Source organism: Egretta garzetta, unplaced genomic scaffold (genome assembly GCF_000687185.1).
Source record: "Egretta garzetta isolate BGI_Z169 unplaced genomic scaffold, ASM68718v1 scaffold108, whole genome shotgun sequence".
NCBI lineage: Eukaryota > Metazoa > Chordata > Aves > Pelecaniformes > Ardeidae > Egretta > Egretta garzetta.
Window position 1 is genome coordinate 2,626,204 of NW_009260614.1, and position 14,486 is coordinate 2,640,689.

The window sequence follows — 14,486 nt, forward strand, 5'->3', positions numbered from 1 at the left end:
GACTGAGCAATAATCTGAACTTACTGCGCTGAGCCTGTGGGACACCAGCCGGGCCGCTTTATCTTCTTCATTAAAGTGCGCTCAAAAAAAAAATCCATTTTCCTTTAAAGTCTCAGGAACAGATGGAGTAAAATTAATTGCGCCATTAAGTCCCGATAGACAATACCAGAGTGGTTTTCTTTCAACAGTGCATGTGTGTTACAAAGTGCTCTTCGTAAAAGGCAATTACTGCAACATTTGCCATAAAATAAAGGTTGCTTTAATGGGCAATAAACACAGGCTTCAAATTTTGTATGAAATGGGTCTCTAAAGGGCGCTGTTATAGGCAGCTCAAAGGCACAACTGACTTTAGTATTTCTGCTCTGGCTCCAGCTCAGCTAGTTTGGAGAACAATGATTTCCACCCTTGGATATTTTCTGATGGAATTATGTATGCCATGTCAGCGCTCAGCCGGGCCTTCCCAGCCACCTTTTGCTGGTCGGGAAATGGTGGCCAGGCAGGCTCCAATGCCCACGCTCTTGGCTGCCATCAGCGATGGCGAGACAGGGACGCGTGGCCGGGGGCCAGGGAGGAGGAGATGGCCCAGGCCAGGGCCGGTTCGTCTGCTGAGCAGAAAATAATAAGGCCTCGCTTCCTGACATCAGATCCTTGCCAGTCTGAATTACCACTGGGTTTGTTTGACGCAAAGCCTGACACATTTATTTATATTTCTTTTTAACATAAAATACCCTGGAAAATGGATACCACATCCTTACAAATAGAAGGAGGGGACCGTAAAAATGTGTGTGGGCAGTGCTCAGAAGAGAAGAGACAATGGCATTTCTATGCTTTTTGCTCTCCGGGCACTAAAAACCAAACCCAGCCCTTACCCCACCAACCCACCATCAAACAGTTTGTGACGGCACTGTGAAACACAGCTTCTGAACAGGCTTGTTTGGTGTCCTAGCCAGAAACAAACCAACACATCTACATCATTTGCACCAAATGGCACGCTGTATTTGTCGTCTTAACAGCCAGGCTCACCCACCCTGGGACTAAACCACTTCGCACACACAGATTTCAGTCCTACAGAACCACCACCGATGGAATTAAGCCAGATGCTTGGCAAAACCTCTGCACGTTCCTCCAGTGGGGACCTGCCCCAGATCCCTTCTTCTGTCCTGTATGGGTGCGGTTGTCCTGGGTGCAGGCACAAGCCCACACACTTCTGGGCAGGGAAACAGTTTCTATCTGATTTTTGCTCAGATTTATTTGAAGAGGAGGGGAAATAATTTCAATTCATTGTATTTTCACATTCCAGTAATTACAAAGCGAGCATGACATATAAATGATCCATTAATTGAAATATGGGCTCTATGAGCTCCAATATTTATAGTGTAAATCCATATTTAATTAAATAAAGCCAATAATGCTCATTTCAAAGGGAACATTGAAGCTTTTTATTTAACCATGTAGTTGATGCTGCATGTACTCGTTTCTCATCATCTAGCAAATCGCCGTGGCCAGGAGAGGTAGGGGGGACGGGCAGGGGTGCGGGCCAGCTAACTGGAGAAACACCCCAGACACCAGGCTGCGAGCAATCCCTGCTGGTGGGGGTACTTTACATCGCCGTTACTATACACCATTGCTTCTTCTTGGTAATAGCATCAGTCAGCACCTCTGACTGAGCAGCTTTAATCACCCACTTAATTGCCTTAATCGCCTTTTACATAACTAAGAAATCACAACACTGCAATTGTCTGGCTCTGACACACAGTAACATCAGGGGTGTGACATTAATGACGTAATTATATTAATTGCCGGGGGCTAATGTTTCAGGATCTCAAAGTAACAGATGCTAACCCCAAAACCCACCACTGCTGCTCCCTGGGTGCTCGCTGGATGTAGCGCAAAGGCCATCAGCAGCGGTGCGGGCAAGTGCAAGCACAGCAAAATGGGCTTCCTCACCCTGACCCCCGAAAGCCGGAGCACAACTGGAAAAAGCCCCATTAAAGCCACGTAGCCCTGCACCGTGACAAGGTAAGGGTGTCATGCCCATGGTGGATGGAACACTTCGTACCTCCCTAGGATGTTTTCCTTCATTGGATCAGTATTCAGATGCTACTTCCCTTTACAAGAATTCTACCCCATTTCTCCTTGCAGCACTATCAACCCTCCCTGCTATGGTGTTTTAAATACCAGTCGATTCCCCGTTCCTGTTAGTAGTCAGCTGGCAACATGAACCACTTTTATTCCTTGCAAAATCAGGGGTAGGGTGCATAGGGTGGCTTTGCTCCAACACAAGCAGATATGGGGGATTTGCATAGGTGCGAGAGGTAGAGAACAACAGTCCTCTGCACCGCAGGCACTCAGATGGTGGTTTGATTGCACAATGAACCCAATTTTAGGGTGGGACCTACCTGATGAAAAGCCCTGCAGCCTTCTAACTCAAAGGGCTGTTGTGTGTCTACTCACACTGCCAATGCAAATTTTAAAAAAAAAAAAATAGTTGATGGGGGAGTTTGTCCCAGCAAAGTTTACCCTGGAGGAGGTATCATCTGTCATCTCACAGCTAACATAAAGCCAGCGGAGAGCACAAAAGCCAACATAAACGTCTATCATATGCTTTGGCTAACTGGACAGAAATGTAACCACATAAATACACCTGACTCGGATCAAATTAATATTGCTGGGATATTCCAGGAATGCACCACTCTAGTATTACACATCCTGCAACTATGGCCTTGGCATGCTTATATATCCCAAAACAGACTCTAAAACCAAGATGTAAAGGCAAGGACCTTGTAGACAGCATACGAAGAATAATCTTTAGCAAGCCATCGGATCCTCAGTGGCCTCAGCTTCAAATACGTGACTCCAATTTGTACAGAATTGATGCTGAATTCAGTCCTGTGCCTTGATTTGCCTCTCCAATACACTGCATACATCTACGGTGGATTTGCAGAAGCATGCAGTGCAAAGCTAACTCTGCCCTCTTGCATAATCCCCTCCCCTCAGAGAAACCCAGAGTAAGACCCAAGGGATGATCCTACCTGAAGCTCCTCTTGAGCTTAGCCCATTGCACACACCTAAATGCACAACGAGCAGTGGGTTATCGAGACTGTCACTCCATATCAGATACTCAAAGGTCCAAACTGATGGGGAGGAAAAAACATGCAAGGTGAGCAGGTCACTGTCCCTCCTAGGGTACAAATTCACCCCGCCGTTTCAGATCTGTGCAAAACCAGACAGCAGGCGAAGTGGGTATGTCTGTCCTCTGGCAGCCAACGGCAGCAGCACAAAGCCAAAACCTCTCTGTGCTTTATTCGCAAAACAGTTAAGTGGCCTTTGACGATGGATGAAGTCTGAATGTGGGATGGTATCTACAGGAAAAAAAAAACCAAAACAAACATGGAAATTCCTGGCCCTTACCTGTCCCTCACTAGGGTCTGCCAAGGGGTGGCAATATTCTCACCTGAGGTTTTGGTACCGGGTATCATCAGAAGAACTAGAAATCATGCATTTCACCATAGAAACCCCACTGCTCCTTCCAGCCCCATCCTTGCTAATGACAGCGCAGGAGATAAGCAGTTGCCTCTGAAAGCGGCATACAGAAGCGAATATAGGTTTTATTACTTTTCAAGTTCTATTTACAACAACTCCACTATCTCAAGAGCTAAAGAGGAGCCCTCAGTATGAGCTGCGTGAAGTAAACAAGATGCTAAGAGCTTTCATGGCTTTTTAGTGCTAATGACAATTAATAATAAATGGATACTGCAATAATCTATCCCGTGAAAGGCTTCACGGGCACGCAGCGTACTTCCTGCACCCCAGGCTTATGGACCACTGATGAAAACTGATGCATGGTAAAAGTTAAGGGAGCAAAATAACTGAACCGGGTAACAAAGGTGCCCAAGTATACCTCATATTTAGGCTGATGTTTTAAGCAAAACAAGCTAACCTTTCAATGGGTGGCTGTTGCAAGGCTGGCCTTCTATCTCTGCAAAGCGGCAGTAGTTAATGCCCGACCTCCAGAGCCTTACACACCTCCGAGATGGCATGAAGGTACCCAGGGAGAAGGAATGCCTACTGAAATCCTTGGGTCCTGCAGTTTGCATGCTTAGATTTCAGAGCTTGTTAACAAAGTAAAAAAGGACAGGAGCGCATGCACAAAAAAATAAACCCCAAATAAATCTGCAGAATTCCCCACTCTTCACCTTTGCTGTTCTGCATTGCTGAATTCATAGATGTCGAATTCTGTATCCCTAGGAAGCTAATTATTATGAAAGGTCAAAATAAATAGCCGCACTTGTACATAAAGCTGTTGTTAATATAAAGAAGTAGACAACTCCAATTTACAAGCTGTTTTGTTGTTATAATTACAGAGCTCCTTTCGCCAGAGAGTTTGCAACCATTTGGTTTAATTATGAACTAAGGAGGAGGGGGAGGAAGGACAGCCATGTCCCTACAGAACGGTGCTTTCCCAGGTATCACAACGGAGTGCGCTGAGGATAAATGAAAGTCAGCTCCCGTGGGTGTCCTTAAGCACTTGCCCTAAAGAAGCAGCAAGACGCTGCGGAGCCAAGCAAGCGGCTACCAAAGGGTTAAGCAGGCAGCCCATTAGAAATGTCCTTCAGTTCTGTGTCTGTTTTTCCTTACAGAACATTAAGCTCAGTGGGGCAGTCAGAAACCCCTGTGGTGCCCCCATTAAAAAAGATCAAGTCACACATGTCGATATCACAGCTTCACCCATACTGTAATTTGTCTGACAGCAGCTAATGCTGCTGGTCGTGGCCAGGGAAGACCAGGCTGCCTTTTAAAGAGAGAGACCCAAGTCCCTTTAAAAAAAAAAAAAAAAAAAAAAAAAAAAGTCATTTTGTGGTCAGACAAACTGCTTAACGCTATAAAGATGCAATAAGCATTTCTGCCACTCCTCCCCTCCCACTGGAAGCGGGATAAAGCCCAGCACACTACAAAATAATCCCAGTAAAGACACTGCCAGAGCACTAACAAAATGCTCTGGTGCAGTCAAAGCATCCTCCTATTTTTTTTCCCCCTCTCCTTTCTTTCTTTTTTTTCCTTAATGCCTTTGGCATTAAAAGAGATGAAAACCAGTCCATTGAGCTAGGTGAAACGTTAATCCATTGGCCTTACTTTGCTGGGAAACCAGGGTTTGAATGAGGCCCAAGGCATAAATGAAATGAGTTTAGTGATCTCAGTTTAATTCTTAATAGGCCACAACAGGCATTGCAGATACAGAAGATACAATATTAGGAAATCAAACCCTTTCAGAATTGTTTTTTCCTTTCAGCTAACGAGGGTCAGGAGAGAATTAATACAGAAACTAAAACCTTAAGCCAACCTAAATAGCTCTCTATCCAGTTAGAGTGCACGAAGAGCAGGGGAGATGCTGTTTGCGAACCCCACAGTTGAGGAGCCATTCTGCAGCACGGCAGCTGCTGGAAAAGCTGATCTGCAGAAATTTAAGGCCCCATTGAATGCACAGGAGGATTTCCAGTGACACCTCAGCAGATTTTGCATCAAGCCTACATAACTGTGCATAACAGGACTTTGAATAGTCCCGCCGAAGCCCAAACTTCAGTCATGTTGGTAGGGTCAGTCCTTTTGATGATGGCATCTTGAAAGCCACAGATCCCTCCAAATAAGCTGGAGTGGGAGGAAACAAAACCAATCAAACTCCCACCCCTTAACTAGGATCATCCTTAGAAAAAAAAACAGTGCTGAGGATGCCGAGTAAAGGGATGCTTCAGTCATGTTTACATGAGAATTTTAGTTCCTTTCAGAGTTTTCTTAGCTCCAGTTGTTGCAGCGGATAGATTTACTGGAGGTCTCAGGTGGAAAGTCAAACCTTTTAAATGGAGATATTTTGCAAACACCAACTGTCAGTACTGAGAAAGATCAATTTTGCTTTGCAGGAGGGTAAGGTGTCACTTTTTCATTCTCAGAAAAAAGGGAAGAAATAATGCATGAAGACTGGATAACAGAGCCTAGAAGAAAATCAGCAGCAAAACAGCTATTCAGAGAGATTTAATGAAAGTAAAATATTTTGAAGTGCAATGATCAAGTCCAGCTTTGAGCTCTTTGTGGATCGAACCCCGTGGAATGCCACAGTGGCTAAATTCTAGCTCCGCTGGGTGCATTGAGCCAGTACCTTCCAAAACCTTCACCCTTTCTCTGGATCTCTCCCTGCCGTTTGGCTACGGTCTCATTGCTCTGCATTTTCCCATACTCCACACATCAGGAGCTGGTCACATGATGGCTCAGCAGATTTACACAACCGGAGGTCTGGAGCAGTCTTCTCTCTCATATCAAAGGCAGCTTTGTCGTGCACCAGGAGAACCAGAGTCGACTCTTCCTGCTTCGCAAGAAGCAAGGGAAGACCCAGCACTGTTTGGAGGCTCCTCCGTATCAGCTCCCTTTGCCTGAGCTCTGCCTCCTGCCCTGTGTCCCTCTCCCAAGAAAGGGACCAGAGCTGCGGGATGCCCATGTGGTGGAGTCCCAGGCCATCATAGGTATGAGGAAGTGGCAGAATAAAGACAGGAGGAAAGGTGAGCAGTCCCGCTACTGTAGGACCAGGTTACTACCCCAAGGAAGCCCACGGCAGCCAGTTTCCCTGCATTCTCACCCCTTCCCTCTCGTACCCCACAGGCAGCACTGCCTACGCACTCCTCTTTGCTCCCAAGCTCTGCATCACAACCCTCCCTCCCACCACCGAATCATACACCAAGCATAACATGGCACCGTGTCTCCTTTCAGCTGACCCTCGTGGGCCAGTCAATTCCAAAAATCTGATTTCAGGGATACTAGGTGCAAAAGCCAGAAAACAACAAGAAAAGCCCCCCCACGAGCCCTCAAACACCTCCAGCACAGTTCACTAAGATAACAAAAAAGCAAATGCATAGCCTACAGAGCGACATGGACATAAATCCTTCAGGAGACTGTCTTATCTCACCACACAGAAATTTAATCACCCAACTCACTACACATCAGGGTGGTGAAATACATCTTAGTCTTGATGCCTGCAGAAAACAAGTTCTTCTCTTAAAAGGTGGTAGCAATGACATATTGGGGATATATATATATAAACCCCATCACTTTCATGGAACTGTGTGATAATAGCATTTCCAACCTAGTGGCCTAATGAATACATGAAGCTGTGTCCACCGTTATATACAAAAGCATTAAATTTGGCAGGGGATGGCTCCATTACCATTCAATCCAGGACTGCACCAAGGGAATAATTTAAAAGTTTACCTAACAAATTACAGGCATGCTCAGCAATGCATTTCTACGACAAAATGCCTTAAGCTAGTATAGAGAAGTCATTTCCACATCAAGCGTGCTACAAGTTTGGCTCCTGCCATTGTTGGTGACAGTAGGAGCTGGAAACGCACTGCGGAAAGTGAATTTGCTCAGCCTCGATGTGCTGGCCCAGCTCCCCGCTTCCCTGAAGGTGGAGATGGAAGAATAGATTACGGGTTCAGCTCAGCCACACTGCCATGGTCTCCGAAGGAGAAACCTTGCAATGCAACCTCAATTTGAAGGGGCAGTTATGTATCATAACCTCAACAGATGACTAAAAATGAGCATACAGGAGATGGGTATGCTAGGGAAGACGGAGAGACTATCACTGGGGAATCTAAGGACAGAGCAAGGAATTGAGACTCCAATCTACCAGCAAAAGATTTTGGCTTGTACCTTTTTAGACTTTTCAGATATTTCAAACTGCAATAATCTCTTTTTCTCCCAGCTTTGCTCGGGCCGGTATCCTGCTAGGCTTCAGCAAGACACAAAATGTGTTTGGCTAAAGAACAGGCTTTACAGTTAGCAAAGGTGCAATCCACACCAATAATGTATTCCTGCGTGTAATGGCCTGAAAGTACTATATTCATGTATGAGCTTTCTCAAAATTATTTATTAATGGAAGAGATCATATAAGATATTGCTCCTTAATATGCTTGAAAGACTCCCATAAATGCACAGAATCTCACTCCCCGCTCTCTGAATATGTGTACCGGACCTCAGCTGACTGCAGCCACGTTACACCCACACGAAACTACTGTGAGAAAGGAGAAAATCAGGAACATCTCAGGCAAGAAACCAGCTCCCTCCGCTCCAGCTCAAGAACCTACATCCACCGCAGCTGTCACATCACACCGGGTTGCTATGGAGATAATTGCAATGTCATAACTAAAGGCTAATGTCAGCACCAGGTTTTCCAGGGAAATGATTGGATTGTATTTTTAATTTACCCCCAAATTATTGCAACTTCTCCATCAGGAAGAAAATGCGAATTTGTACATTTAATTTCTTGACAGCAACAGAGAATAACTTTACAGTTTAGGATCCAGAAGTTTTTACATCGCTGTGTTTCTTTGAAGGTGTTTTCAGGTGTTTCTATACACAACTATCCTGAGACAGGAAGACAGAGGATACGCAGGCTACACGTAGATAAGTAGTAATTAGATACCTATATTTTACGATGCACATGGCACATCTATGCTTTGTTCTCCTAACCTGAGTCTCATTTAGCAACTCATAACTATTTTATTAACAATATTAATCAATAGTTTCAAAATGCTTTCTTGACCTGCAAGTTGTTTAGTTGCTCTCTGGTAAAAACACATGAAACAAAATGAAATTTTAAATTACCTTCACACTTGCTCAATCACACTCTCTGCCCTCTGGGCCTGAACTGGTGTCTTCCAAGCTCCCAAGCTAAATCCAGGCCAGCATGGGGCCAAACTGCTGTATTCCTTGGGACTAACTTAAACGTCAGTAAGGCTTTGGCACAGCTCCCAGTCCTCTGGCTGCCGGCAGCAAGCTGTGGCGGTGGGACTGACAGCAATACTGACAACAGCACTGAATTGTAAGCTTTGCAGGGTGGAGACCAACCGTGCTGTAAAGGGTCATGTATGCACATGGCATGATACAGAATCTAAAATAATCAATACCATGATCATCACAGAAGTAGTTTTACTGAAAGCTCTACTGGGCAGCTCACTCTGAATGCAATGATCAAAATACCAGGCAAAGTCAAAAGTGAAGAGATTAAGCAACCTGTAGCCCTCCAAAACATGCGAGAGAGTCTTGGCTCTGGAGCCCTCGGCACAAGAAGGACATGGACCTGTTGGGAGTGGGGCCAGAGGAGGCCACAAAACTAATTCGAGGGCTGGAGCACCTCTCCTATGAGGATAGGCCGAGAGAGTCGGGGCTGTTCAGTCTGGAGAAGAGAAGGCTGCGGGCAGACCTGACTGCGCCCGTTCAGTGCTTAAAGGGGGCCTATAGGAAAGACAGGGACAACCTTTTTAGCAAGGCCTGCTGCAACAGGACAAGGGGTGATGATTTTAAACTGAAGGAGGGGAGATTGAGACTGGATATAAAGAAGAAATTCTTTACAATGAGGATGGTGAAACACTGGCATGGGTTGCCCAGAGAGGTGGTGGAGGCCCCATCCCTGGGAACACTCAAAACCAGGTTGGACGGGGCTGTGAGCAACCTGGTCTGGTTAAAGGTGTCCCTGCTCATGCAGGGGGGTTGGGCTGGGTGACCTCTAAAGGTCTCTTCTAACCCAAAGCATTCTATGATTCCATGATGATAATGAAAGTGTTCATCATCACCTGTTCTCATTAACATCACTCCTTAGTTATACTGAGAAAGTAATTTAGTTTAAGCTTATTATTGAGAAAAACAACAGGAGACACCATCACTGAGACACCTCAGCCCCCAGAGATGTTTACTGCTGGGGATGCCCGAAGGAAGCACCTCTGTTGCACATGACATTAGCTGCTCCAGTTGTGTGTGTCACACCCATACCGCACTCAATGCTTCCCGTTCATGGCAAGCATCGGTTATGCCACAGACCACGCACGTGGCCTTCCTGGCGAAAGGCTGTGCCCCACCTCCAGAGCAGAGCTGCAGCTGTACTGAGATGATTGAGAGCCACAAGAAAAAGAAAGGAAAAGGAAGGAAAGACCAATGCAGAGAATCTGTAAGTTGGTAATAAAGGAAAACTAAAAAGAAAGGAAATTCCACTGGAAATGTTTCTATTTTTGAATTGTTAGCAAGTTGGGTTTGATGTATATGGAGGAGGAAATGGTCTAAGACTACAGCAGTGTTTAATTCTGTTGACACAATTACCTTTTCTCCTCCCTCATATTTAAATGTCTTTGCTGCCCAAAGTGAATTCTAGGAGACAAGCAGCAGAGTGTTTTCCAAAATCAAAATATTTGTCTTTAAAGCTTGATTGTTCAGATCAAGAACAGGCCAAACCTGAATGACACAATACACAAGATGCTCACCTATTCTGGCATTTTAATATCAAGGAATTTATTATCATTGCCAGTACACGAAGGATTCTTTGAGTATTAGGAGGATATACATTAAAATATAATGTATCTAATGTATAAAATGTAATGACTGCTGTGAGAGTGGGATCACACTCGAGTAGACAAGCAGAAGTAGGCTCTGTTGGAAGCAATTTGGCCCAGTTTGGAAAAGCTAGCTGTTAAAATTACAGGCAAATCCCAAACTGGCTGTTACCAGCTACCTTCAGCAAGCTCCGCTTCTTGCCACTGCTGCCTGCTCTGTCCAAAGCCGCCCCCCTACGCTTAGCCCAGCAAGTGCCCCCTTCTCCTTCCCCGGCACTTAGGGCTGAGCACCAAAGCCCTCCATCCTTTTACACCCCCTGCTCAGACACGCCACAACCTGCCCCAGCCAGGAAATCTCTGAGCAGAATGGTTCTCCTGAAGAATAACATCAGCTTTAGGGAAGCCACCACCCCCTCAGAGTCACAACATTGTCTCTTCTGTCTCACATGGGATCACTAAAAGAAAAATGAGCATGTTCAGAGAGGTACCAATTAGATAGCGCTAAGCACATGACCGAAAAAGAAGGCACAATAGGGGGAAAGTCAGCGAGTAATAAGTAAGCTGCGCTTCCATAATTTCATAGGAAAATCCTTGGGGCACAGCCAGACTCTGAAAGAAGAAGGCTGTATTTATAGCAATCAGTTTGGTTTGACATATTTCCCCTAATATGCTAAATTACTCCTTCACTATCATCATAACTTCCCCTCAGTCATTCCTCAGCATCTTCTATTAGGCTGGCCTAAAAGCACTTAGCGAGCTTCTCTGGCTGTGACCTCTTTAAAAATGTGTTAATTCTGACAGCAGCCAGCATGCGGGGAAGAGGACGTGTACAGCAGGCAATTAACCTGCCCGTGGGCTGCTGCCGCCTTTCCCAAAGAGCAAGAGGCTAGTTGGCTTCTAACAAGGCTTTGCTATTTCCAATCTGTGTCCTTTTGTCCCCTTCTCGTGAACTCCCCCACCTCTCTACCCAGACACCTCGCCATCTCGCATCATTAAATCCCCAGTGAGGGCGGAAGGACGGAGCATTTCCATCACCCTCGCTTCTTGTGAGGAAGAGGAGGAATTGCCCCTGAGGAATGGCAACTGGCCTACTTGCCCATCATCTCAGAGCACGGAGGCAGGAACCAAAGACAGGCAGGATTCCCTGAATAATCATCGCACCCTCAGCTTTAGGACTACTCTGCAGACAGTTTTACGGATGACTTGCACGGTCCATGGCTGTTCAAAAACAAAACTGCAAGCCATCTACTTAACAACAATTTGCCCTGATTTCTCATTTGTGGTATGGTGATGTCTAGAAGTCCCACTCAAGACCATGGCTCTGTCGTGTGACACTCGGTACATATCTACAGTGGAACAAAGTCTTTGCCCTGAAGAATTTAAAGTCGGAAGAGGCAAATCTGTTATGATAAAGCATGTCAAATCTAATCAACGTCCAGCATCTCCATGTGTGCTTCTTCTCATCCTTCTCAGCCAGCCCCCAAAAGAACAGTCCTTACAGCCCCGTAGAATTTCTGTGTGGCAATCCCTGCCTTGAGTGAATAATGCTGTTTAGTATTTCATCAGGCTATTTTGTAACAAATACACCCAGTGATACCTTTGTAATGATCCTAACATTGCGCTGTGCTGGCCTCAAAATATTGTAGTGACAATAAGGTAGTTCTGATTTTATTTTTTAAACCAGCAGCTTTCTCACTCACATCAGAGACTTTCCTGTAGAGCCAGAACTGGAAAAAGGATAATGCCTTTTTTTTTTTAAGGAAAGATTTTTTTATTTTTTTTTATTTTATTTTTTTTTTTAAATCATGCTGCTTCAACCTTTTTTCCTCCTGCTACTCGGGTGCTTGTCTTTAATGAGCAGCTCCAAATGACAGCTTTAATCACTGCCTCTGGCCACTGAAAGAGGCCGCTAATGATAGGAAAGAACAGAGGACCATTTGCATCAATCAGCTCTAGTCTAAATCACTTTTTATGATAATGCACCAAAGCGAAGAAGAACGTCTCTGATGTCTCCTGCATGATGATGTACCACAGTGCTGCCTCCTCATCTCAGACCTCCACATAAATCTCTTAAAGATGCACATGCACCCCACCCTGTGCTGCCAGCGCTGGCCCTCGTTTTCTACACCATTAATGATCTACCACCAGGGTAGAGTCAGGAGAGGTTAAGCAATCAGTTCATTCAGTTTTCACTTTCTGCGGGGAATGCCCACTGCTCCAGGAGAAGGGGAGGGGAGTACACAGACAATACCTGATCTGTCAAACAAATACAATTTAGGATCCGCAGAATTCCTGGTTTGCCACCCATTAACATCAGGGCTGACAGAGAAAAAATGTCGGGCACAATTCGGAGGGTGCTGTCTGCTACAGCACTGCGCCTCTTCTACCTACACAAGCGAAATGCTGCTAAAGCTTTACTCTTGCGAGTACACTTTATTTACACAGGAGTGCTTTCAGAGAGACTAATCCTGTAAGTACAGATTACCCCCCCCACACACACACACACACAAGGGTTTATAGGATCAAGCCACAGTTCTGTAATACTGAAACAAAAGACCTGATCCTATGCAAGACAGTGCCCCAATTAGAAACCAGACCAAGACAGAACATCTGGGCTCCATTTTTGACCCAGCCACAGATCGAACTCCCATGCCCAAATCAGCTCTCCATGAACAGATCTAGAGAAACTCCTCTCATCTTCCCAAGCTTCAGCTCCATGCATATGAAGAACTTCAGTTGCGTTGGACACGGGAACTATATGTGTGTATATATATATTACTATATATACCATCTATACATGATGCATATTCTCACAAGGTCCTTGACAAACTAACAGCTGAGCCTGCTGAGTGCGCTTCTATCGGAAAAGCACCAAAGCAAACAAAAACGAGCTCCTACAAGGTCCAGTAGCAACCCTTGGTACATAGCAAAGGGTAAGATTTCCAGAAGCTCACACAACAAGGCCAGCGTAGGAAACCTCAATGGAAATTCACGCTGAACTGGGCGCCTAATTGCCTTTGGCTCCCTTGAAGATCCAAGTGTAATGTTCTTGGCCTGGTGGCACTGGCTAACTGGAGCGACCCACGGGCTATCTGCAGACTGCTTGTGCGCATTGGGACTGCCCAGGTCTGCTCTCCAGACCAGCTTTTATGGGATGCATAATGCCCTCCTGCTGGGTCGCGTGTCAAAACAACCTCTTTCTGTCAAAGCAAACTAATAGATGCAACGTCAGATCTACCAGATTCATATGGGATGCATATAAATACCAAGACTTGTTCTATTATTCCCCTTAAATAAGGGGAAAAAGAGAAGACAATGTTAATTCAACTTTGGAATTACTCTGTGCTCCTAGCTGGCATTATGTCGGATGGAGGAAATCACACCAGTCTCACTGGCCAGTCCTTACTGTATTCAGCCCGATCCTTTGAAACTGCCTAGAGAGGCCAGAGTGAGAAATGCCAAGTACTTCATGCTCTTGTAGTTTTGACTGACGCTTCTCAGGACATGCTAATCACTTCTTAGTGAAAAAGAGAAGGAAAAGGTCTCCAAGTAGGCAATTTTATTTAATCTACTGATGTTACTAAAAAAAAAAGATTTCTTTTTGCTTATGGAAACAGGCTAACCTCTACAGGGCTTAATCTTCCACAGCAAGGAGGGCTTACAACGCCAGCTAAAGTCATTGGACACTTTTAATCTCCAGATTAAAACCAGGACTACTATGATTGTATTTATCAGGAGTAAAGGATGGAGGAGAAGGATTTGTTTAGGGGGCGTGAAATGCCTACTGACTGAGAATTATGATACTACAATTCTCTATATGGAGAATCCTTCCAAGAAAATTGCCTCTTCAGCGACGCATCAGGCTTTGATGGATCGTTCAGGCTAGAAAATGCCCTAAGGAAGTCAATAAGGTTCCGGGGGAAGCCCACGGCTCTCAGCAGAGGGTGGCCAGCCTGGACCCAGGGATCTGATACCAGGGTCCCACAGAGCTAACAGGAAGACTCACAGTTACTTCAGTAGGCTCTGGATTGGGGCCTTAGTAAATGCAAATAATAAAAAAAAAAAAAAAAAAAAAAAAAAAAAAAAAAAAAAAAAAAAAAAGAAAAAAAAAACGGC

The 14,486-nt window shown here is 45.1% G+C and overlaps 1 protein-coding gene across 1 annotated transcript in view; it reads right to left on the minus strand.

Moving 5' to 3' along the window:
- AUTS2 (activator of transcription and developmental regulator AUTS2) overlaps positions 1 to 14,486 on the minus strand; it is a 582,970-nt gene that overhangs the window by 117,589 nt on the left and 450,895 nt on the right.